Raw genomic sequence first — 23959 nt, 5'->3', positions numbered from 1 at the left:
CCTACCGAGCTCGACATCGATAAGGCCATATGGATATTAACCGTGCCCTTCAGCACTAAAATAAAACTACCGGGCCCACACCCAGACGCCATGGAGGGACCCGAAGAGGCAGCTGACGAGCAAGGGGTCACCACCGAGAACCACCTAGGGGACGCGATCACCAGGACCTGGGTGCCGCTACAACCGCAACCCACCAGGGACCTCTCCTTGTCCCCACCGAGACCCACACCAGAACCCAGAGGGCAAGTCGGTCACTCATCGGTCCGGCGACCCCCACCGAGCCTCCTGGAGTGTCTGACGGACGTGGATTTCGGCCCGGCTCCAACCTGCAGCCATCACGTCGGAACGGGCCACCCGGACCTCCACCCAGCTACCGCGGGCCATCCGAGTCTTTGGGGCGACCCAAGAGGCACTCCAGCGATCCAGACGGCGTCTCGAATGCCCATCGACCATCTGAGGCCACCCAGGACCGAGCAGAGGACTCATCCAGTCGAGTGGGGCCTCCATCCAGGAGCCACGACCACAAGCTCCTTCCCCGGCGATTCCTGGACGAAAATGAACCCGGAGCATGCGCAGAATCCGCCTGTTAAAAGAGAAAGGAAGATCATAGAAGCAAGTCAGTACAGACTAACACCAAGCATCCCCGTGCCATATTGCGAGTTCCCTTACATCCAAAAGCATGGACAGTGACAGCCTGTAAGTAGCTTTACACACAGCACAGGGACATTGCCAATTGACTTTCCTAAGTTAAAATTAGACGGGACAAATCTCCTAGAGTGGAACCAGCAACTACAGGTTATCTTCTTGAGGGAGAACTTGCTATTTCTGATCACTGAACCCCCTGAAAGGCCATGGGCTTTTGAATTAGACTGCCTGCACCATAAAGCATTTTACATGTTGATAGCTAGCATTTCACCCAGTATATACCCTAGTCTCAGTCATCACCTGACTGTTTCAGAACTAATACAAAAAATTTTCGGTTTGTTCTACAGCAAGAGCATGGCCACCACCACCAGAATTTCTAGAGACTTTCACTCAGCAAGACACAAGGCAGAAACATCCATGAGTGAGCACCTACTAAGCCTAAACGCCACCAGGGCCGAGCTAATACAGAGGGGGGAAGTCATAACTGAGGGGAGCATGAAAAGCATTATTATTAACTCCCTAGACTCCAGTTGGGACAACTTCATCACTCAGCTAGACAGCCTTAGCTTAGAACAACTCACTTTAGAGACACTAACCAACAAATTGATAGCTGAGGACAACCTAAGGAAGGACTGCTCCTCATGTCGCAGAGAGCACAAACCAGCCAAAGGAGTAGAGTTCCTAGGTAGAAACCACAATGCACTCGAGTGCTTCATATGTGGTTCCAGAAACCACTATAAGAGGGACTGCTCCAGAAACACAAGGGATAGGGGTCGCACCTATTGCAGGGACAGTCTAGACCACAGGCCAAGGTTCACAGACAGGCACTCCCCAGACAACAGACACAGACACAGAGACTCCCCCAACCCAAGAGATAGAAGGGGTTACAGGGACAGGGTTACAGGGACAGCTCTAGAGAAAGCCAGACAGGCTCACTATATGGCCTTGGGACCAGAGGCACGCCATCAACCAGCCAAGAAAGAAAATATTTGGCTCATAGACTCGGGGGCCACTAATCACACCACATACAACCCAAAATTACTCTCATCATTCATGAAGGAGAACTTTATAATCAAGGTGGCAAACCAAGACAATGTTTTGGTGACTGGAAAAGGGAACATGCACTTACCGGGAGTAGGGGAGATAGAGGGGGTATTACTCGTGCCGGAAATACCCTATAATATACTTGCCACATTGAAACTGAGCAGGGACACAGGCATTGAGGTCACATTCAAGGAAGGGAAGGTACACATGACTAGGGACGGTAAGAACATAGGGAGAACCATTGTCAGTGGAGGCCTACCATACTTCCAACCAGACTGTAACGACCACCCAAGGGTAAACGCCAACCTAAGCACCAAGGTGTGCCCTGTACACACAAAAGACGAAAGGGGTGACAATGAGGAAATAGAGGGGGTCAATTGCGAACTCGCCCCTGATGATACACACACTCGTGAATCATCTGATAGGGAGAAGCCTTCGATAGGCAAGCCCATCCATGACGACTGCGCGCATCTATTGCATAGAAAATTGGGACGCATCAGCTTCCCTGTCATACAAAAAATGGTTAACTGTTCTGAAGGTCTGAAAGTAAAAAATTGTGAGAACTATCTTGAGTGTTCTGTATGTAAATGTTCCAAACTCAAGGTCAAACCTAGACCAAAAAAATCGGTACACACTACTGACTCTGTTTTCCAATTAGTACATATGGATTTGGTAGGGCCCCTGAGGCCATCCATTAAATACAAAAAGAGGTTCTTCTTGACTATCGTAGATGACTTTAGTCACCAAAATCAAACAGATAATGACAGACCGGGGGTCTGAGTTTCTATCAGGGGATTTTTCACATTGGCTAAAGGCACACGGGATATTACACTACACTTCATTGCCATTTTCCGCCTTTCAAAACAGGGTGATAGAACGCAGGAATGACACCCTACAAACCATGATAAGGTGTGCCCTAGAGGATGTGGGGTTAGGACAATCCTTTTGGTCAGAGGCACTTATTTACTCAAAGTACACATTGAACAGATTGTGGTCTAGTGTGATAGATAAAACCCCAAATGAGTTAATGTATAGGAGGAAACCACAAATAGCACACTTACATATATTCGGGGTGACAGCAGACGTACACATTCCCAAGCAGCTAAGGTGCAAGGGGGACAAAGTATCGAGAAGGTTGAGGTTCATGGGATACGAACCGGGGACCAAAGGGTTTAGGTTCATAGATAGCCACAATAAATTCATAGTGTCCCAGACAGCAGTTTTCCATTAGCATTCTAATTGGTCAAAGATACATCTAAACAAGGTATTCCCCAAAAAGGAACAACCCAATAGCATGCAGAATGGGGCAGGTCAAGTTATAATGGAGAACAGGGGACAAGGAAAAACCAAACCAAAATGGCAGGAAGTAGACATCAGGGAGCGGGAAAAAAATCACCCAAGCATAAAGCTAGACACACTCACAGAGAAGGAAGCCAGATACTTATACGAAAGATTAACCCCACCAAGCAGGCCAGTTAGATCCAACAGGAACAAGGCACCCAAAAGACTAGAGGATTATGTTTTATCCCTGCAAACTAACAACGTAACCCCAAACACCTATGAAGAAGTACTAGACCTACCCCAGGAGGAAAGGGTCAAATGGGAGCAAGCCATGGAGAGGGAGATGAGTAGCCTCCGAGAGTTAAATGTGTACACCCTAGCCAAGGTACCAAATGACAAAATCCCAATTGGTACCAGGTGGATTTACAAGATCAAGATGCTAGAAGGCAATAAAGTGTTATACAAAGCCAGATTAGTAGCACAGGGATTCGCACAAAAATACCCAGAAGACTACACAGACACGTATTCCCCCACAGTCAGGGCAGAGAGTGTCAGGTGTGCATTAGTGATTGCATCCATCCTGGGTTTCGAGGTGCACCAATTTGATGTGCAAACAGCATACCTACATGCGGAACTTGACAAGGAAATCTACGTCAAGGCCCCTCCCAGCAAAGGTACACTAAAGGGGGAAACATGGCTTCTGAATAGAAGCCTGTATGGACTAAAGCAATCAGGGAAAAGATGGTACGAATGCCTAGCCAAAATCCTCAGATCAATGGGCTTCTCAGCCACCTCAGCTGACAACTATTTTTTCATCAAGAGAGAAGGTGACTCCATTGAATATGTTCTTGTATACGTGGATGACATATTACACATTGGTAACCAGACACGCAAATGTGATAACTTTGCTGATGAACTAGGGAAACACTTCTCCCTGAAAATATTAGGAAAGGTAGATAAGTACCTAGGAGTACAAATCACCAAAACCGACAAAGTTTTCCGGCTATCCCAAAAGGAGAAAATCCTAGAGCTCCTATATAAATGTAACATGCTCGATGCCAAGCCTTGTGAAACTCCAATGCAGCCAGACTTCTTGAAGAACATGTATAATGAAGCAGAACATTCATCGATAACACCCTTTACAGGTCTACCATAGGCTACTGTATATTGCAAACTGGACAAGGCCTGACATTGCTTTACCCGTCAACCTCCTATCCAGGCATGTTGGCAAACCTACAACATACCACTGGGAAGCCGTCAAGGGGATACTCAGATATTTGAAATACAGCTCTAATGCCTGCCTATGTCTGGAGCCAGAAACCTACAAAGGACCGACACTAATGTGTTACGCTGACGCTGACTGGGCAGGGGACGTAAAAAGCAGGAAGAGCACATCTGGGTACATATTTTTCCTTAATAACAGCCCCGTACATTGGTACACGGGTAAACAGAACTTGGTTGCTACATCCACCACAGAAGCCGAATTCATATGTTTGTCCAAGGCCACCAACAACTTAGTTTGGTTTGATGATTTGCTCTCCAACATATGGGCTGAACCTATGTATCCAATCGTCATCCTCGAAGACAACAGAGCGGCCATCAAAATATCTAAGGCAGACGCAGTAGGCCAGAGATCGAGGCATATACACATTAAACACAAGCATATCAGGCAGCTTTCAAGCATTGGGTTCATCGAAACCGTACATTGTGAAACCGAGGAACAGATGGCAGACATATTCTCCAAGCCGCTACAAAACAAACAATACGCTCATTTAACGTCAAAGCTAGGTGTCCACATGTAGCACCTTACTCACATAACCAACTCACCCAAACATCTCGGCCAGGCATTTAGAGGGGTTTTTGTCATGTATAAATGCCTGACCCACATGCTCACATCACGAGGCAATGACCTGTAAGGGTTAATACCCACAGACACCTTCACCCCTTGACCCCTCCCTACCTCAACTCCGCCCCCAAGGTATATAAGCTCCATCCATGTGGCCCAGAGCCCAGTTCCAGCTGACCACCTGTAAGAGATAGATAGGTTTTAAATAAATATCATTGATTCTATTAATGTATTGTGTGCTGGAGTTATTGGGCAAGATCCTTGAGAATAAGGAACAACTTCTGAATCCACATTAACTTTCCACAAATTGTTCTGCTTCCATGAGACTCTTCTGGGAAACTTCACATTTACTCAGTGGAGCCTATCTATGTACTGGGAACTGGGGTGGGAGGATATAGAGAATGCATTAGGTCTTTCCCCTAAAATAGACATAGCCAGCAACCACAAAAGCCTTTGAACTGGGTCTCTGAGGGAAGGATGCTGCAAAGGGCTGATTTTAGTGTCTTTCCTTCATCTGGAGGAGATCTAAAATTTTGCTCTGATTCCACCCTCTGTCTCCTTTCCCAGGTTTCCCTCCAAAGGACAGCCTAGAGGCAGGACCTTTTCTAAGCAGCACAATCAGAGTTGGCCTGTATAAGAAGAGACCAGGAGATAAGCCAATATATGCGCCAAGTGGTCTCTGAGAGGAGGAGAGAGACACAGCAAATAGTAAGTACCCCTTGGAAGTAGAGGTTTTTTCACTGGGCTTTGCCTCCAGGTTTCAAACCCACTCTTTTTTGGCCCAATCTCAGTGTGGGGTAAAAGATTCCTTAGGATGGACAGAGTCTCAGAGTCTCTGGGAGAGTCAGTTGCCCTGACTGACAGCAAAACTGGTTTCAGTTGCACAGGAGCATCGCCTAATCAATGTCCTCAGTGCGATCACTGCACTGTTTCACCTTAAGAAAAGTGTGCAAATGAGGGTCCCAGTGCCCGGAAATAAAAATGTGATGGGTAGGGAGAGAGTTAAAGATGATGGGGAGATATGAGAGGGAAAGGGAGAGGAGGAAAGCTACTACGAATTCTCAGAAAGTTTACCAAAAGCTCAAAAGGACCCTTAACAATTTTCCTTTGGACTGAAAGGCGAGCTGTTGCAGGAACGTAGCAGGTTAAAACAGGCTGGGACAAAGAAGATGTTCTGGAGCAACTTGGTTAAGCTTGACTTTTCTGATTCTCTCCTCTTTTGCTTCCTGGCAGGCACTGTTGCAGGAGCACAGCTTTGTCAATGGATTAGCTGCATTGCTGGAAATGTATGATCTCAGGTCAGTCTTTTGTTTCTTTTATAGTGGGTGAGAAAAGTCTGTTTGGGGTACTCAGTCATTAAGAAGGGGAAGGGCATTCAGTTGAGCCAGCTTATCCTATTCCTATGGGAAAAAGGAAACGGAGGCTTGCTCATTAATATGGGCACTAATGTCTCTTCCTTCTTTTAATCCCACAGCAAGATAACACCAGAAAGGGATGAACCAATAGAATCCATGCTGATAGACATTTCCAGTTTTTATTGGACGGCTACCCTGGATGCAGAGGAGGAAGATCTTTCTGAGGTACCACTTTAACCAACATTTCTGGGATTTCCTTCCTAGTGTTGCATGGATGGGAAAATGTTCTCCAAAAGAAAGAGCACCATCTCTTATGTTTCCTGTCAGGTGATGAAAAAGTTGTTGGAGGAGGCCTTTGGCCTAACAATGAGAAACCTACTCCAACAGTCTCCCACAACAGAATACTTTGTTTTCATTCTGAAGGTAAAGGTCCAGAAGTCCCATGGCAGCTCAAAGGAACACTATCATAAATTGCACAAGTGTGTTTCGGCAGCAAGATTCTTGATTCTCAGAAATGAGAAAACATCTCTTTTCTTTGTCAATTCCACAGCACTGTTTTTGCCAGCGATATACCAGCTCCTGTCCTGTGGAAACCATCATCCCAGGATAGATGTACGCAGCAAAACTAAGTTAAACTAAATTGTAGCCTTTGAGCCCCCCACAGCTTTTGGGACCCCACCCTCAAATCACCTCCCTCTTGGTGCCAGAGAGAGTGCAGGGGGGTCTTTTTCCTCTCATTCCACTTGAGGTAATTCTGGGAACGATATTTTGCCATTAATATGTGAGTGATGGGCCAAGGGAAGGAGAATTAGTCTCCAAGAACCTTGGCAACACGATGAGGCATTTCTTTATCTTTCAGCTCGATGAAGTACAGCAGGCTTTCCCTGATGTTTCCAGGGAAATCTGGCAGGCTTGAACCACCTACGAAAACTTCAATGAATGTAAAAAAAAAAAGGGGGGGGGAACCAGCCACTGGATAATCTGCTTTTGGATTTACCACCATGTGATTCACTTAACAATTGTTGTAAAAACAATTGTAAAATAGAATTCGGTCATGTGGCAACTTGATTTAAAACTGTAATGACTGATCATGCAGAGTTTGAGCTCCTTGTTGTCATAAGTTGAGGACAACTCCCATAGGTGGAAAACCTTTATATGTTTTCCACCTGTGTAGCAAACAGATCAAATTTCAACATCTCTTTCTTTCAATTTTCCTCACCTTTTATTTCCATGCAGAAGATCTAGAAATAGAGGAGCTGTAACCTCTACCCTCCACCATTGATTCACCTATGAAGAAAAGCTACCATATCTCAGGAAATGGCCCTTTGGTTCTTCTTTCTATAAATTATATAAGTTAGGTATAATAGTTGAATTTGATCTGTTATAACTTCTGACTGTATAATAACTGTTGATATCTCTGTTTTAAGATCACTGAAAGAACAGAACTCCCTATTGCTGAAGTTTCCCTTGGGGTTTAGAAAATGGCACTGGGGCTGAATATGTTGTGGAGCAGACACCGACCATCATCATTTCTAATATGCTGCAGCAGGTTGGTAGTGTGCAGGGTTGGACTAAGAGATGTTCAGTTTCTGCAAATGTGCGGGTTTTTTTCTCTCAAGCCTATGGTTGATTCTGCTTTCTGCCCTGTGATTTGTCTCTTCTTAGGTTGTGTAGCAGTTTGGACAGAATTCCATGCAGTGCCTGTAACTGACCTGCTTGCTTGGACCATCACCCGGCTGGATCAACATCTCCCCAGGATAGAAGAACAACGAAACACAGATGGATGGACTTGAGTTTTTAATGCAAATTTTTTTTTTCTTGTATCTATGGGACACTTATATGTCTCCAGCTATATGCCACCATTGAAGGCAAACACAAGGCAAAGAAGACAGAAGTTTAGTCAAAGGTGCTACCTTCAGACTCTCAAGATTCCGTTAATGTAGCCTTACAATAAGGTCGAATTAGGCCATTTAGTCATATTTCCTGTCTGGTTTCCCTTGGAGGCCTGACACAATGTCTGCAGATTGTTGGAACCGTGTGTGTGTGTGTGTGTGTGAAGCCTCCCAGGTAAACAGACAGGAAAGGTGACTAAAAGTGCTAATTCTACCTTATTTAAAGGCTACATTAACAGAACCTTGAAAGTCTGAATGTAGCCCTTTTGACTGAATTTCTATCTTCTTTATTTTATGTTTCCTTAAATGGGTGGCATATAAATGTCCCATAGATAGAATGTATGTATATGTTTATATATTTATTTTGGTTATCATATTCTGTTGTTAATTGTATAATTGATTTAATGGTTGTTTGCTACCCATTGTCCCTTGTTTGACATGGGCCCCTCTACAAATTGAATAAATAAATAAGTGTACTTTGAATATTTTTCCTTCACTTGTTTTCCTTGCTCTTTTTTTTTAATTTCATTATTTTTTAAAATCTGTATTTGTTTGGTTATCTCATTTCCAAATATAAATAAAAGTACAATATAAGTCTGTCTTTTGTGGAAAATTCTTTATTTCTTTATAAACAGTCATGAAAAATAAGCCCATAGATTCGTTGATAGATGCTCCTTTTTTTTTAAAGTAATGTCTTAATAACCCTAAGGAATGTTTTATACAAATTAGTAAAGCCCCCAAAAAGCAAACATTTGTTGATTTGTTTATTTTAAAAGCTTTCTATGGTATATCTCTCCCCCAAAAGAATAAAATGATAATAAACCTAAAGAATGCTTTAGGTTTATTATTAAGCCTCCTATACTACCATTTCTTACAATACTAGACAACACAGTATCAACAATAGAGACCTTCAAGTTTCTAGGTTCCATCTTATCGCAAGACTTAAAATGGACACCTAACATCAAAAAAGTCATCGAAAAAGCACAACAAAGAATGTTCTTTTTGCACCAACTCAGAAAGCTTAGACTGCCCAAGGAGCTGCTGATCCAGTTCTACAGAGGAAGTATTGAGTCTGTCATCTGCACCTCTATAACTGTCTGGTTTGACTCTGTGACCAAACAAGACAGACACAGACTTCAACGGAGAATTAGAAGTGAGAAAAAACAATTGCTATCAGGCTGCCTTCCATTGAGCACCTGTATACTGCACGAGTCAAAAAGAGGACTGTGAAAATATCTACAGACACCTCAGATCGTGGGCATAAATTGTTTCAACTTCTACCCTCAAAATGATGTTTCTCATACCAGAGAAACCAGACACAAGGACATTTCTCACTGGGAGAAAGACACTGGAAACATGGAGGCTGATTGGAAAGATGGTTTATAGATGAGGTAGAACCACATGAGATTCTGGGCAGCTGACAAAATGGAGTTCAGTGTGGGTGGGGTTTAATATCTTCTTTGGGCTTTTTACTTGAGCTTCCTGTTCCTGTGCAAGCTGGCTCAGGAATTCTGGGAGTTGAAGTCCACAGGTTATAAAAGGCCACAGTTGCCTACTCCTGTCCTAGGTGAAGTTTGGGCTACTCTGAGATGGCACAATGAAGGAGCTTGTCTTCTGAAAGGGTGTTGGGGAATTCCTATTGTGCCTAATGACTTTTGTCCTGTGTTGGATCTTGGGTGAAAGGCTGCTTCTTATCCTATCACTCTGCCTGTGTTAGCTCTCAAACTTGGCTGCATGCAGTTTTGAAATATCCTGTCTCGAATGGATTTATGCCTGCAATATTTTCTTTGCTTATGAATTGAGGCATCTAAATAGTAGGGTTCTTTCAGTAAGCTCTTAAGTATTGGCATCTGCTGTGGGCCATTAGGAAACACATGGGAGGCTGCTTCTTGCCTCTAGTAAACACGTTTCTCCATTTCTCATTTAGGGAAATATAAAATTCTGCCTTTTTAATATTTCTCAAAATATTTCATTCTTCTGGGTGGTAAGTGCTAATTCTCACAACACTGTCAAACTATTAAATAAGGCTGTATTACTATTATTCTTCTCATCTTTCTTATTACCTAGCTCCTTTTCTACTTACGACTATTACTTTCTTGCTTGCATCTTTCCGATTTATATTGGTTTATTTAGTTTCCTAGTATGAATTATGTTGATTGCTTATTTAGTATCCTATGACTATCACTAAGTGTTCTATCTTACGATTTATGATAAATGCATTTTGATGATGACTATGATGATGATTTATCACTTACAGCTTTTATGTACAAATGAGAACTTATGCTCCGAAGACAAATTCCTTGTGTGTCCAGTCACACTTAGCCAATAAAGAATTCTATTCTATTCTATTCTATTCTATTCTATTCTATTCTATTCTATTCTATTCTATTCTATTCTATTCTATTCTATTCTATTCGGACAAAAGACAGAGAAAGGCCACGTATAGCAGGAAGTTAAAACAAGGCAAGTGCTGAAGGAAGGTGCTAAGACTGAAGGTAGAGTCCCCAAAATTAGACCAGATACAGGTCCTCATCCATCCTCTGTGAATGTGGTTCACAAATGGTCTAAACAGGGTGAGAGAGTAAGTGGCGAGGGTGGGGGGAAGAGACGAAAGAAATTATTGGGAATAAGAGCCAAAAAAGAATACACAGAATAACACAAAATACACAGAATAAGATAGTTGGTGTTTCCACGTTGGGAACTTGATTTTCTAGGAAAGGCAAAAACAAAAGTTTTAAGACAGATAACTTCTTTTTCAATGTGGTAGATGTAATAATATTACCAACTGCCTAGAGTAGAATTAGCAACTATCATTCTGTGCGACTCCCAATATGGGGTGGGGGGGGAGAGAAAAGGTTGTAAAACGGGGCAAAATGGAAGCATTTAAGCATTTACATATCCAAATCTGGTGAAGTTTGTCAAAATTGTGACATATAAAGACATTTTTGACACTGAAGGGAAATTAAAATCTAAGCAAGAACTTGAAGTCCAGGGTATTAAATTATCATGGTGGCCTCAATTGCAAATACAATCTACATATGATAAAGACATGAAAATGTACAGGCTTTATAAAGGACAGACAGCTTTTGATCAGATATTGTTGAATTCTGAGGAAAAACTAATTAAGAAAATATCAATTTTTTTTACAAAATCGGAAAATGGAGGATGAACAAGTAAAAGACACAACTATACACCGGGCAAAAAACTTTAGATATAATATAGAATAAGAGAAATGACAAAACTTACGGAAAGAAACTGTAAATTAACAATGGCAACTTCTTCTAAGGAAAATTTATATAAAATGTTTTATAGATGGCACTTACCACCTGCTAAGTTAGTTATAATGTTTAAAAATATGTCTAACAAATATTGGAAATATAACCAAAAAACAGGCACATATTACCACATGTGGTGGACCTGTGTTAAACCAAAAAAAAAAAAAAAAGTTGGACAAAAATATATCAGTGGATAGAAAAGATGATAGGAAAACATGTAGATTTTAAACCTGAACTTTTTCTATTAGAAAAAAATGATAAATAAAAAAATGTATTTAATATTGCATTATTAATAGCAGCGAAGATTATATTTGCACAATATTGGAAAAATGAAAAAATACCACAAGACAAAGAGATAATTAGGAAGATACTGGATTGTGCAGAAAGGGACAGACTCGCACTGAAGATTAAACAGAAGGAAGATACAGAATATTACCAAACATGGAACTCATTCTACCAGTGGTTGGGAGAAAAAGGGGTAGAGAATAAGAATGTAATTTATACGGCTAAGGAAATAAAATAACCCAGACAACACGATGTTTATTAACCACTAACAAAATGTAAACAATAGAAAATCAACAAAACTTTTTTAAAAACTAGTTTGGCATTCAGAAAAAGGTATCTTCACCTAAGCAGATAGAACAGAGGGAGCTGACTCTAGACCCAGCAGAGTTGATACACACACACATACACACAGACACAGCTTGCAACACAACTGATTTTGAGTGGAAGTTGACCAAAATCTGCATTGGTGAGCCTTGCTTAGTCAGAGAGCTTAATGGAGCTCCTGTAGAAAAGGCAGGCTACATACAAAGAGCTTTGGCTTCCGTACAAAAAGGTGAGAAAGAGGCAGTTTGAAAGATTTGTTAGTAGGTTCCTAGAGATCTTTGGCTGCCAACAGTGTATGCAGAAAAGGTGGAGCAGATCCTTTGGTAGATCCCAAAGGAGGCCTTCAGCCCTCTGGGAATTCTATTGGCTGCAGGACGTCATCCATCCAGGGTCAACAACTGCCAGTTGTCATTGAGGACAACCAAGATGTTTTCGAAGACGAAAGTGTTGTGTTCGGCAGCTCCCGGCAACAAGGGATGCTGCCCGGGGATTGGCTAAGAGGCGTGGCCTCGTAAACGCGGGAGTATCTGTTTTTGCTATTGGTTGTGCTCTGACAGTTAGTTGGTATTTAAGAGCTGTCATGTTACCTCAGCGTTAGCCCTGTTGTGTTTTCCAGCCTGTTGGCCCATAATAAAGGTTCTTGTTAACACCACTATCAGTCCCAGTTAATGCCTGCGCTAAGAATATAATACTGGCGATGAGGAGTGGAGAACTACTAATGGCACCGCCTACTTTTGCCCCTTTCGATGCTTCCTCAGAGGTTTGGGACGCTTACATGGAAAGGTTTGAATGCTTCTTGGAAGCAAACGATTTCACCGATCTTTCTGGGGGTAAGAAGAGGGCGCATTTCCTTAATTCTTGCAAGCCAGAGGTTTTTGCGACCGCTCGGGCATTGTTCGCACCTACCCCAGTGCATACCGTGGCCTGGGACGTCCTACGGCTTAAATTGAAGGACCATTACTCCCCCGCCCCGTCCTGCATTGCCTGGAGGTTTAAACTGCACCAAATTCTACAGGATGAGGGGGAGACCATCAACCATTACGTGGCTCGGTTGTGAACAACTGCCCTCGATTGTGAGTACCGCGACCTGGATGACGCCCTTGTAGAACAGCTGGTGTGTGGTGTTAAGGACATAAGGTTGCAGAGGCGTCTACTGGCCAAACGGAACTTAGATCTTCCTACCGCGATCGAGGAGGCCCAGGCGGCTGAAATGGCTGAGAGATCCACTGCTGACATTCGGAAATTTTACCCTTCCGGGGGCGCTACCTCTTCCGCAGTGCCCCTGCATAACATTGTCTCTGAAGGGTCTACGGATGAGGAGACTGAGATCGACCGCCTTCAGTCGTCCAAGCCCCGGCCCAAGGAAAAACGTTGGCCTAAGAAGACTCCACCTTCGGGATGTCTCAGCTGTGGTGACCTGCCGTTTCCGTTCTGCTACGTGTCGCCGTTGTGGGAGACTGGGCCACATTGCTCGTGCATGCCGATCCCTGCCGAAACCTGCGGCTGTGTCTAAGCCTCGCCATTCTGCTAAAGATGAGTGTTTCTCCATCTCGCGCGACTGCCACATCACTGAGGTGAATGCCCTTTCAAGATCTCCATCCAACAACAAACTTTACATGACTGTGAACATTGAAGGAGCCTCCTGCCAGATGGAGGTGGACACGGGGTCTTCAAAGTCTATTGTGTCATGGGGGGTGTTAAAGAAGCTGTTACCAACCATACGGAAGAGCCAGTTAAAACCCTGCCCGGTCAGATTGAGGGACTACCAAGGGAATTTCATTCCAATTTTGGGTCAGGGTTCCTTTTTAGTTGAAACCAGGGGGTTTGTGGGACCCCTTCCGTTGATTGTGGTCAAGGGTTTCCTTCCCAGCCTCCTGGGAATGGATTGGTTTCGATCGTTAGGATTGCAGATCGAAGGAATTCACTCCACGGGGGTGGACATGTATGGGGGCCTTTTAAATGAATTCGCTGACATTTTCGATGGGGGCCTGGGTCAGTATGTGGGTTCTCCCATCTCCCTGAACATGGATCCCCAGGTTGCCCCGATTAGACTGAAGGCACGCCGAGTTCCTTTTGTTCTCAGGCCGAAAGTGGATGCTGAACTCGACAAACTCTTATCCCAGGGGGTTTTAGAACCCACGGACCACTCCAAATGGGAAACCCCCATTGTGATCCCCATCAAACCTGACGGGTCTATTAGGATTTGTGGTGACTTTAAATGTACCCTTAATAAGGCGTTGACGGCAAATCCTTACCCTGTTCCTGTAGTTCAACACCTACTCCATTCCCTAGGCTCAGGGTCTATATTCGCTAAATTAGATTTGGCCCAAGCATACCAGCAGCTCCCGGTGGATGATGCTTTGGTGGAAGCTCAAACCATCGTAACCCACCGTGGAGCTTTTAAGTGTCAGCGCCTGCAGTTTGATGTCAATGTTGCCCCGGGCCTTTTCCAGAACCTAATGGAGTGGTTATTGCAGGGCCTACCAGGAGTAGTCCCTTACTTCGACGATGTGCTCGTCTCCACTTCTTGTCGGGACGAGCTCATTGAGCGAGTAAGGGCTGTCCTCCTCTGTTTCCGGAAATCGGGGTTAAAATTGAACAAAAACAAATGTAAAATTGGCGTTCCCCAGATAGAATTCCTGGGCTACTTGGTAGATGGTAAGAGAATCCATCCCACCCCCACCAAGGTAGCGGCTATCAAGCACGCACCGGTACCCACCTCCCGAGCTGAGTTGCAGTCGTTCTTGGGGGTTTTAAACTTTTATAATGTGTTTTTGCCCCACAAGGCCACAGTGGCTGAACCCCTCCATCGCTTGCTGTCCAAGACGGCCCCATGGGTGTGGACGGAAGTACATGACCATGCCTTTCGCGCGGTTAAAGATCTATTGTCGTCATCTGCGGTCCTAGTCCAATATAGTGCAGATTTGCCCCTTACCCTGACCGCTGACGCGTCACCGTTCGGTATAGGTGCGGTGTTGAGTCACTGTTTTTCGAACGGGTTAGAAGCCCCTATAGCGTTTTACTCTAGGACATTATCCCCCACTGAAAGGAACTACAGTCAGCTTGACCGGGAGGCTCTCGCGGTTGTGGCTTCAATTAAAAGGTTTCATGAGTATTTATATGGCAGGTCCTTTGAGCTAGTAACAGATGTGGTCATGTCCCCCCGCATGTCCCGGTGGTCTGTCTTCCTGGCCGCCTATAACTATTCCTTAGTATACCGGCCTGGTAAACTTATCCCTCACGCTGACGCCCTGAGTCGTTCACCTTTATCTTCCCCGGTGCTCGACCCCTCCCCGGCTCTGCCCGTCCTCCTAGTTGAAGAGTCATCTTTGCCCCTGACCGCCACAGACATTGCTGCCCATTCCCTCCGGGACCCTATCCTGTCTCAGGTTCTCCGCTGGGTTAGTAGGGGGTGGCCATTGGAGCAGACCCCCTCTGTCTTTACCCCTTTTCGAAATCGCCAATACAAGCTTTCTGTTCAATTGGGGTGTTTACTGTGGGGACATCGGGTAGTCGTTCCTCCGTCCCTCCAGCCTGGGGTTCTCCGGTGTTTACATGCGGGCCACCCCGGCATTGTACGTATGAAGGAGTTAGGGCGTAGCTATGTTTGGTGGCCTTCATTCGACCGTGATGTTTCTGAATGGGTTTCCGGGTGCCAGCCTTGTCAGTTTTCCCATCCGGCCCCTCCATCCACCCCACCCAGCGAATGGGAAGCTCCTGGTGGGCCCTGGTCTCGACTGCATTTGGATTTTGCCGGCCCCTTCCGAGGTCATCATTTCTTAATCGTGGTGGATGCTCTGTCTAAGTGGGTAGAGCTGGAACTCATGCCTACCACCACTGCCGAGGCCACTGTGCGGGTGCTACGACGCCTGTTCGCCACCCATGGGATTCCTGATGTGGTTGTAACTGACAATGGTCCGCAATTTGCTTCTGCCACCTTCCAGTCTTTCCTTGCGATTTTGGGAGCTTGTCATGCCCCAATTGCCCCTTACCACCCAGCTGGAAATGGTTTGGCTGAACGGGCTGTGCGATCTGCCAAGGAAGTTTTGACCCAGTTAACTTCTGGTGACCGGCAGGAGAGGATTGCCACATATCTGTCCGCCCAACACGCGACTCCTTGCCCACTCACCCACAGGAGTCCCGCAGAGGTCTTGATGGGATGGTGGCTGCGAACGGTACTGGATCATTTGCATCCCACCTACGCTTCTGATGGTTACCAGGGTACCAGTGCGGGGGTCAGGGCATTTAAGGAAGGAGACCTAGTCTTTGCCAGAAATTTAGGGGGCGAACCACGTTGGCTGCCGGGTCGGGTGACTGCTATAACGGGCCCCTGTTCTTACAGGATCCTACTGACTGATGGGCAAACGTGGCGCCGACACGTGGACCAACTGAGAGGTCGGCGAGATACCCTGCCTGACGTTTTGCCCGACAGCGACCCGAGTGTTGGGCCTCAAGAAGCGGCAGCACCCAGATACAGTCCTGTGGCCGACGCACTACCTTCTAGCCCCTGCGGCCACAGCCCATCGTGAAACTTACCTGCGGCATCTGTACCTCCCACGGTGTTGGACGATTCGCTGGCCACGCCTGTTCCTGATCCCGACCCGCCCCGGCAGCCGCGCCTGCGCTAAGACGTTCATCTCGCCTGCGCAGGCGCCCCAAGTATCTTAAGGACTATGTCTGTTCAAACCGGGGGTGAAGGAGTGTTGTGTTCGGCAGCTCCCGGCAACAAGGGACGCTGCCCGGGGATTGGCTAAGAGGCGTGGCCTCATAAACGCGGGAGTATTTGTGTTTGCTATTGGTTGTGCTCTGACAGCTAGTTGGTATTTAAGAGCTGTCATGTTACCTCAGCGTTAGCCCTGTTGTGTTTTCCAGCCTGTTGGCTCATAATAAAGGTTCTTGTTAACACCACTATCAGTCCCAGTTAATGCCTGCGCTAAGAATATAATAGTAAGTAGGTCTTCAGAAGGGCTGCTCTAAAGAGCTTCTCCATGTCTTTACTTGTTTAGGAGGTGGAAGGTTTGTCTATGAGCCTTTGCACTGGGATGGGAAAATCGAGGGGGATGGGAGGGAAGGGAAGGGAGGCCATCAGGACTCGGCTCCTTCAAAGAGATTTACACAGAAGTTAGTTAGTTAGTTTATTATATTTATATACTGCCCCCTCTCCCAAGGGACTCAGGGCAGTGAACAGCCAGCAAATAAAATACACAGATACAAAATTTAAAACAATATTAAAATCCAATTAAATCAATTTGGCCCATAGTTAAAAACCCTATATTAAAACCCCTAATTTTTTAAAACCAAACTGGAGCTTCTCTCTTTGCCCAGATGCTCCCTCTGTCCCAGACACAGAGCAGGTAGAGTAGGTGGAGTCTGGAAAAGGGGTTTTACTCCCTTCCATTCCTTTTCTTAGGTTCCTGAGATTTCGAAAACATTGCAGAGAAATCTTCCAATGCTGTTAGGGGAGAATGAGAAGGAATGCCAGGCCAGCAAGTCTTTCAACCTTCACCTTGGAAGACACAACGAATCTGCCTGGACCAAGAAAGAGAAAAATCAAGATAGAAATTGAGCTCCATAAAGTGGAACAGCATGGTGAGTACACACTTTGGGTTGAAGGGGATGGAAAGGGAAAGGGAAGGAGCTCCTTTAGCAAGCAAGATTTGGAATGTTGGGGGAAGTTGCAAATATCGTTTCTTGGTAGGATAGCCACCATTAAGATGAGTATTCTCCCCAAATTAATATACTTGTTTCAAACCACTCCTGTCACTATTGACAAAAAATATTTTTCGGATCTAAATGGGATAGTAAGGAAATTTATTTGGGGAGGGAAAAAAACGAGAATTGCATTACGGTCATTACAGGAAAAAAGGAATAAAGGCGGATTTGGGCTCCCAGCTTGGGAGCTATACCATAAAGCTGCCAACTTAGTATGGCTACGAGAGTGGGCCTCATTAAGAGACAAAAGAATTTTACAATTGGAAGGGCATGACTTATTGAGAGGTTGGCATGCCTATCTCTGGGATAAAGGAAAGGGGGTAGGGATATGTTTCCACCAACACAAAATTAGAGATCCATTAATGAAGACATGGAAAGAAATTAGGCATAAACATTATTTAAAATACCCAAAATGGATCTCTACAATGGAGGCAATGATTCATCCAAACACAATAAGTAGAGAGAAAATGTTCACCTATCAAGACATTCTAGATAACAGTGGTAACCTTAAACCTAACGAGATTTTAAAAGAGCAAGGGATTCATATTGATTGGTGGCCTTATTTACAAATTAAATCCCGATATAGTAAAGATAAACAGGAAAAGGGAATAGAGACAGGGACAAATAGTTTTGATAAGGTATGGCTAGGCAGTGAGAATAAACTATTAGCTAAATTATACTCCTACCTGCTCGAATATGATAGAGAAGGAGAAATATTAAAAGACCAAATGATTGCTTGGGGAAGAAATATCGACTCAAAGATAAACCTAGATGATTGGGAAGAAATATGGAACAGCAATCTTAAACTGACGAGAGCAATAAGCTATAAGGAGAATCAGTATAAGATGCTGTATAGATGGCACCTACCACCATCTAGAATTGCAAAGATATATCCAAATGCAAGCTCCAAGTGTTGGAAATGCGGCCACCATCAAGGTACCTTCAACCACATGTGGTGGACGTGTCCAGAAGTGAGGAAGTTTTGGAAAAAAATACAAAAATGGATCCAAGAAATATTAAATGAGGATATCAACTTTTTGCCTGAAATTTATCTCCTGGGAGTGCTAAAACGAACATTTGTTAAGGATAAGAAATATTTGATTATTCATATTGTCACAGCCGCTAGACTCTCCTATGCCAGATATTGGAAAGAGAAAAGAGGTCCAACTGAGGAACAGATAGTCAATAAGGTACTGGACTGCGCAGAAATGTGCAGATTAATGTATGTGTTAAACGGAAAGGAGGATTCAGAATTTTACACGATTTGGGATCTGTGGTATAGTTGGTTGGAAAATAAATGCAAAAGTTAATACTCATGAGGAACAATGTACAACTACTAATTAATCCTATATAGTATTGCATTTTAATTTAACTGTAATTAATTTTATAAGAATTTTCATATAAATTGTATAATATTTAGATAATTGATTAGATACCGCACTTGTAAATATATAATATGATTACACGTTGCCGAACCGTAAAGTTTGAATTGTAATATATTCTTTATTCAATAAAATTTCATTAAAAAAAAAAAAAGAAAGAAATTGAGCTCCATAAAGTGGAGCAGCACGGTGAGTACACACTTTGGGTTGAAGGGGATGGAGAGGGAAAGGGAAGGAGCTCCTTTAGGAGTGGACTCCTCTCTGTAAGCATTTAGAGGAACCAATTCTCCCTCTTCCTATATTCTAGGTTGCACTTGGGGGCTGCAGAACCAAATTGCTCCTGGCCATCTAAGCAACCCTCCTCATGAAGCTTCTGAATCCACATTAACTTTCCATAAATGGTTCTGCTCCCATGAGACTCTTCTGGGAAACTTCACATTTGTTGAGTGGAGCCTATCTATATACTGGGAACTGGGGAGGGAGGATATAGAGAATGCAATAGGTCTTTCCCCTAAAATAGACATAGCCAGCAACCACAAAAGCCTTTGAATTGGGTCTCCGAGGGAAGGTTGTGCAAAGAGCTGATTTAAGTGTCTTTCCTTCATCTGGAGGAGATCTAAAACTTTGCTATGATTCCACCCTCTGTCTCCTTTCCCAGATTTCCCTCCAAAGGACAGCCGAGGGAAAGAGAAGGTCCTCTTTGAGAGGAAGGACCTTTTCCAAGCAGCGCAATCAGAGCTGGCCTATATAAGAAGAGACCAGGAGATAAACCAATATCTGTGCCAAGTGGTCTCTGAGAGGAGGAGAGAGACACAGCAAATAGTAGGTACCCCTTGGAAGTAGAGGTTTCCTTCACTGGGCTTTGCCTCCGGTTTTCAAACCCACTCTTTTTTTGCCCAATCTCAGTTTGGGGCAAAAGATTCCTTAGGATGAACAGAGTCTCAGAAGGGTTCAAGCTTTCCTTGTAATAGGAAGCGCACTGGGGATTCTGGGAGAGTCAGTTGCCCTGACTGACAGCCAAACTGTTTTCAGTTGCACTGAAGCATCGCCTAATCCATGTCCTCAGTGCGATCACTGCACTGTTTCACTTTAAGAAAAGTGTGCAAATGAGGGTCCCAGTGCCCGGAAATAAAAATGTGATGGGGAGGGGGTGAGTTAAGGATGATGGGGAGGTATGAGAGGGAAAGGGAGAGGAGGAAAGCTACTACGAATTCTCAGAAAGTTTACCAAAAGCTCAAAAGGACCCTTAACAATTTTCCTTTGGACTGAAAGGTGAGCTGTTGCAGGAACGTATCAGATTAAAACAGGCTTGGACAAAGAAGATGTTCTGGAGCAACTTCGCCGTTGATCCACCTATGAAGAAAAGCTACCATCTCAGGAAATGGCCCTTTGGTTCTTCCTTCTATAAATTGCATAAATTATGTATAATAGTTGAATTTGATCTGTTAAAACTTCTGACTGTGTAATAATTGTTGGTATCTGTGTTTGTAGATCACTGGAAGATCAGAACTCCCTCCTGCTGAAGTTTCCCTTGGGGTTTGGAAGATGGCACTGGGGCTGAAGATGCTGTGGAGCAGACGCCGACCATCATCGTTTTTAATATGCTGCAGCAGGTTGGTAGTATGCAGGGTTGGACTAAGAGATGGTTCCGTTTCTGCAAATGTGGGGTTTTGTTCTCTCAAGCCTATGGTTGATTCTGCTTCCTGCCCTGTGATTTGTCTCTTCTTAGGCTGGGTAGCAGCTTGCACAAAATTCCATGCGATTCCTGTAACGGACCTGCTTGCTTGGACCATCACCCGGCTGGATCAACATTTCCCCAGGATAGAAGAACAACGAAACACAGATGGATGGACTTGAGTTTTTAATGACAGTGTTTTTTTCTTGTATCTATGGGACACTTATATGTCTCCAGCTACATGCCACCATTGAAGGCAAACACAAGGCAAAGAAGACAGACGTTTAGTCAAAGGTGCTACCTTCAGACTCTCAAGATTCCGTTAATGTAGCCTTACAATAAGGTCGAATTAGCCCATTTAGTCGTATTTCCTGTCTCGTTTCCCTTGGAGGACTGAAACAATGTCTGCAGGTTGTTGGAACCGTGTGTGTGTGTGTGTGTGTGTGTGTGTGTGTGTGTGTGTGTGTGTGTGTGAAGCCTCCCAGGTAAACAGACAGGAAACGTGACTAGAAGTGCTAATTCTACCTTATTTTAAGGCTACATTAACAGAACCTTGAAAGTCTGAAAGTAGCCCTTTTGACTGAATTTCTATCTTCTTTATCTTATGTTTCCTCAAATGGGTGGCATATAAATGTCCCATAGATAGAATGTATGTATATGTTTATGTATTTATTTTGGTTGTCATATTCTGTTGTTAATTGTATCATTGATTTGATGGTTGTTTGCTACCCATTGTCCCTTGTTTGACATGGGCCCCTCTACAAATTGGATAAATAAATAAGTATACTTTGAATATTTTTCCTTCACTTGTTTTCCTTGCTCTTTTTTTAATTTCATTATTTTTTAAAATCTGTATTTGTATTTTGGTTATTTCATTTCCAAATATAAATAAAGGTACAATATAAGTCTGTCTTTTGTGGAAAATTCTTTATTGCATCCATCAAAACCTTGAGTATAACTGAACTGAAGTTTTAAACAGTCAGGGAAAATAAGCCCATGGATTCGTTGTTAAATGTTACTTTTTTTTAAAGTAATGTCTTAATAACCCTAAGGAATGTTTTATAAAAAATTTTAAAGACCCCCAAAAACAAACATTTGTTGATTTGTTTGTTTTCAAAGCTTTCTATGGTATATCTACCTCTTACAATACTAGACAACACAGTATCAACAATAGAGACCTTCAAGTTACTAGGTTCCATCATATCGCAAGACTTAAAATGGACACCTAACATCGAAAAAGTCATCGAAAAAGCACAACAAAGAATGTTCTTTTTGCGCCAACTCAGAAAGCTTAGACTGCCCGAGGAGCTGCTGATCCAGTTCTACAGAGGAAGTATGGAGTCTGTCATCTGCACCTCTATAACTGTCTGGTTTGACTCTGTGACCAAACAAGACAGACACAGACTTCAACGGAGAATTAGAAGTGAGAAAAAACAATTGCTATCAGGCTGCCTTGCATTGAGCACCTGTATACTGCACGAGTCAAAAAGAGGACTGTGAAAATATCGACAGACTCCTCACATCGTGGGCATAAATTGTTTCAACTTCTACCCTCAAAATGATGTTATAGGGCAATGCACACCAGAGAAACTAGACACAAGGACATTTCTCATTGGCAGAAAGACACTGGAAACATGGAGGCTGATTGGAAAGATGGTTTATAGATGAGGTAGAACCACATGAGATTCTGGGCAGCTGACAAAATGGAGTTCAGCGTGGGTGGGGTTTAATATCTTCTTTGGGCTTTTTACTTGAGCTTCCTGTTCCTGTGCAAGCTGGCTCAGGAATTCTGGGAGTTGATGTCCACAGGTTGTAAAAGGGCCACAGTTTCCTACCCCTGTCCTAGGTAAAGTTTGGGCTACTCTGAGATGGCACAACGAAGGAGCTTGTCTTCTGAAAGGGTGTTGGACAATTCCTATTGTGCCTAATGACTTTTGTCCTGTGTTGGATCTTGGGTGAGAGGCTGCTTCTAATCCTATCACTCTGCCTGTGTTAGCTCTCAAACTTGGCTGCATGCAAAATATCCTGTCTCGAATGGATTTATGCTTGCAGTATTTGCTTTGCTTATGAATAGAGGCATCTAAATAGTAGGGTTCTTTCAGTAAGCTCTTAAGTACTGGCATCTGCTGTGGGCCATTAAGAAAAATTGGGGAGCTGCTTCTTGCCTCTAATAAACATGTTTCTCCATTTCTCATTTAGGGAAATATAATATTCTGCCTTTTTAATATTTCCCAAAATATTTCATTCTTCTGGGGGGGTAAGTGCTAATTCCCACAACACTGTCAAACTATTTATTAAGGCTGTATTATTATTGTTGTTGTTCTTGTTGTTGTTCCTGTTGTTATTATTATTATTATTCTCATCTTTCTTATTACCTATCTTTTTTTCTACTTACGACTACGACTTTGTAGTTTGCATCTTTCCGATTTATATTGGTTTATTTAGTTTCCTAGTATGATTTATGTTGATTGCTTATTTTGTATCCTATGACTATCACTAAGTGTTGTATCTTACAATTTATGGGAAATGCATTTTTCTGATGACTATGATGATGATTTATCACTTATAGCCTTTATGTACACTGAGAATTTATGCACCGAAGACAAATTCCCTGTGTGTCCAATCACACTTAGCCAATAAAGAATTCTATTCTATTCTATTCTATTCTATTCTATTCTATTCTATTCTATTCTATTCTATTCTATTCTATTAAGATAAAAGACAGAGAAAGGCCACGTATAGCAGGAAGTTAAAGGCAAGGAAAGTGCTGAAGGAAGGTGCTAAGACTGAAGGTAGAGTCCCCAAAATTAGACCAGATACAGGTCCTCATCCATCCTCTGTGAATGTGGTTCACAAATGGTCTAAACAGGGTGAGAGAGTAAGTGGCGAGGGTGGGGGGAAGAGACGAAAGAAATGATTGGGAATAAGAGCCAAAAAAGAATACACAGAATAACACAAAATAACACAGAATAAGATAGTTGGTGTTTCCATGTTGGGAACTTGATTTTGAAGGAAAGGTAAAAACAAAAGTTTTAAGACAAATAACTTCTTTTTCAATGTGGTAGATGTAATAATATTACCAAATGCCTAGATTAGAATTAACAACTATTATTCTCTGTGATTCCCAATATGATGGGGGGGGGGGGAGAAAAGGTTGTAAAACAGGGCAAAAGGGAAGCATTTACATATCCAAATCTGGTGAAGTTTGAAAAAATAGTCACATATAGACATTTTTGACACTGA

Source organism: Pituophis catenifer, unplaced genomic scaffold, assembly GCF_029215685.1.
Source record: "Pituophis catenifer annectens isolate HBS135680 unplaced genomic scaffold, rPitCat1.0.hap2 SCAF_7, whole genome shotgun sequence".
In the NCBI taxonomy this organism is placed as follows: Eukaryota; Metazoa; Chordata; class Lepidosauria; order Squamata; family Colubridae; genus Pituophis; species Pituophis catenifer.
Note: the sequence above shows the minus strand (reverse complement) of the source record.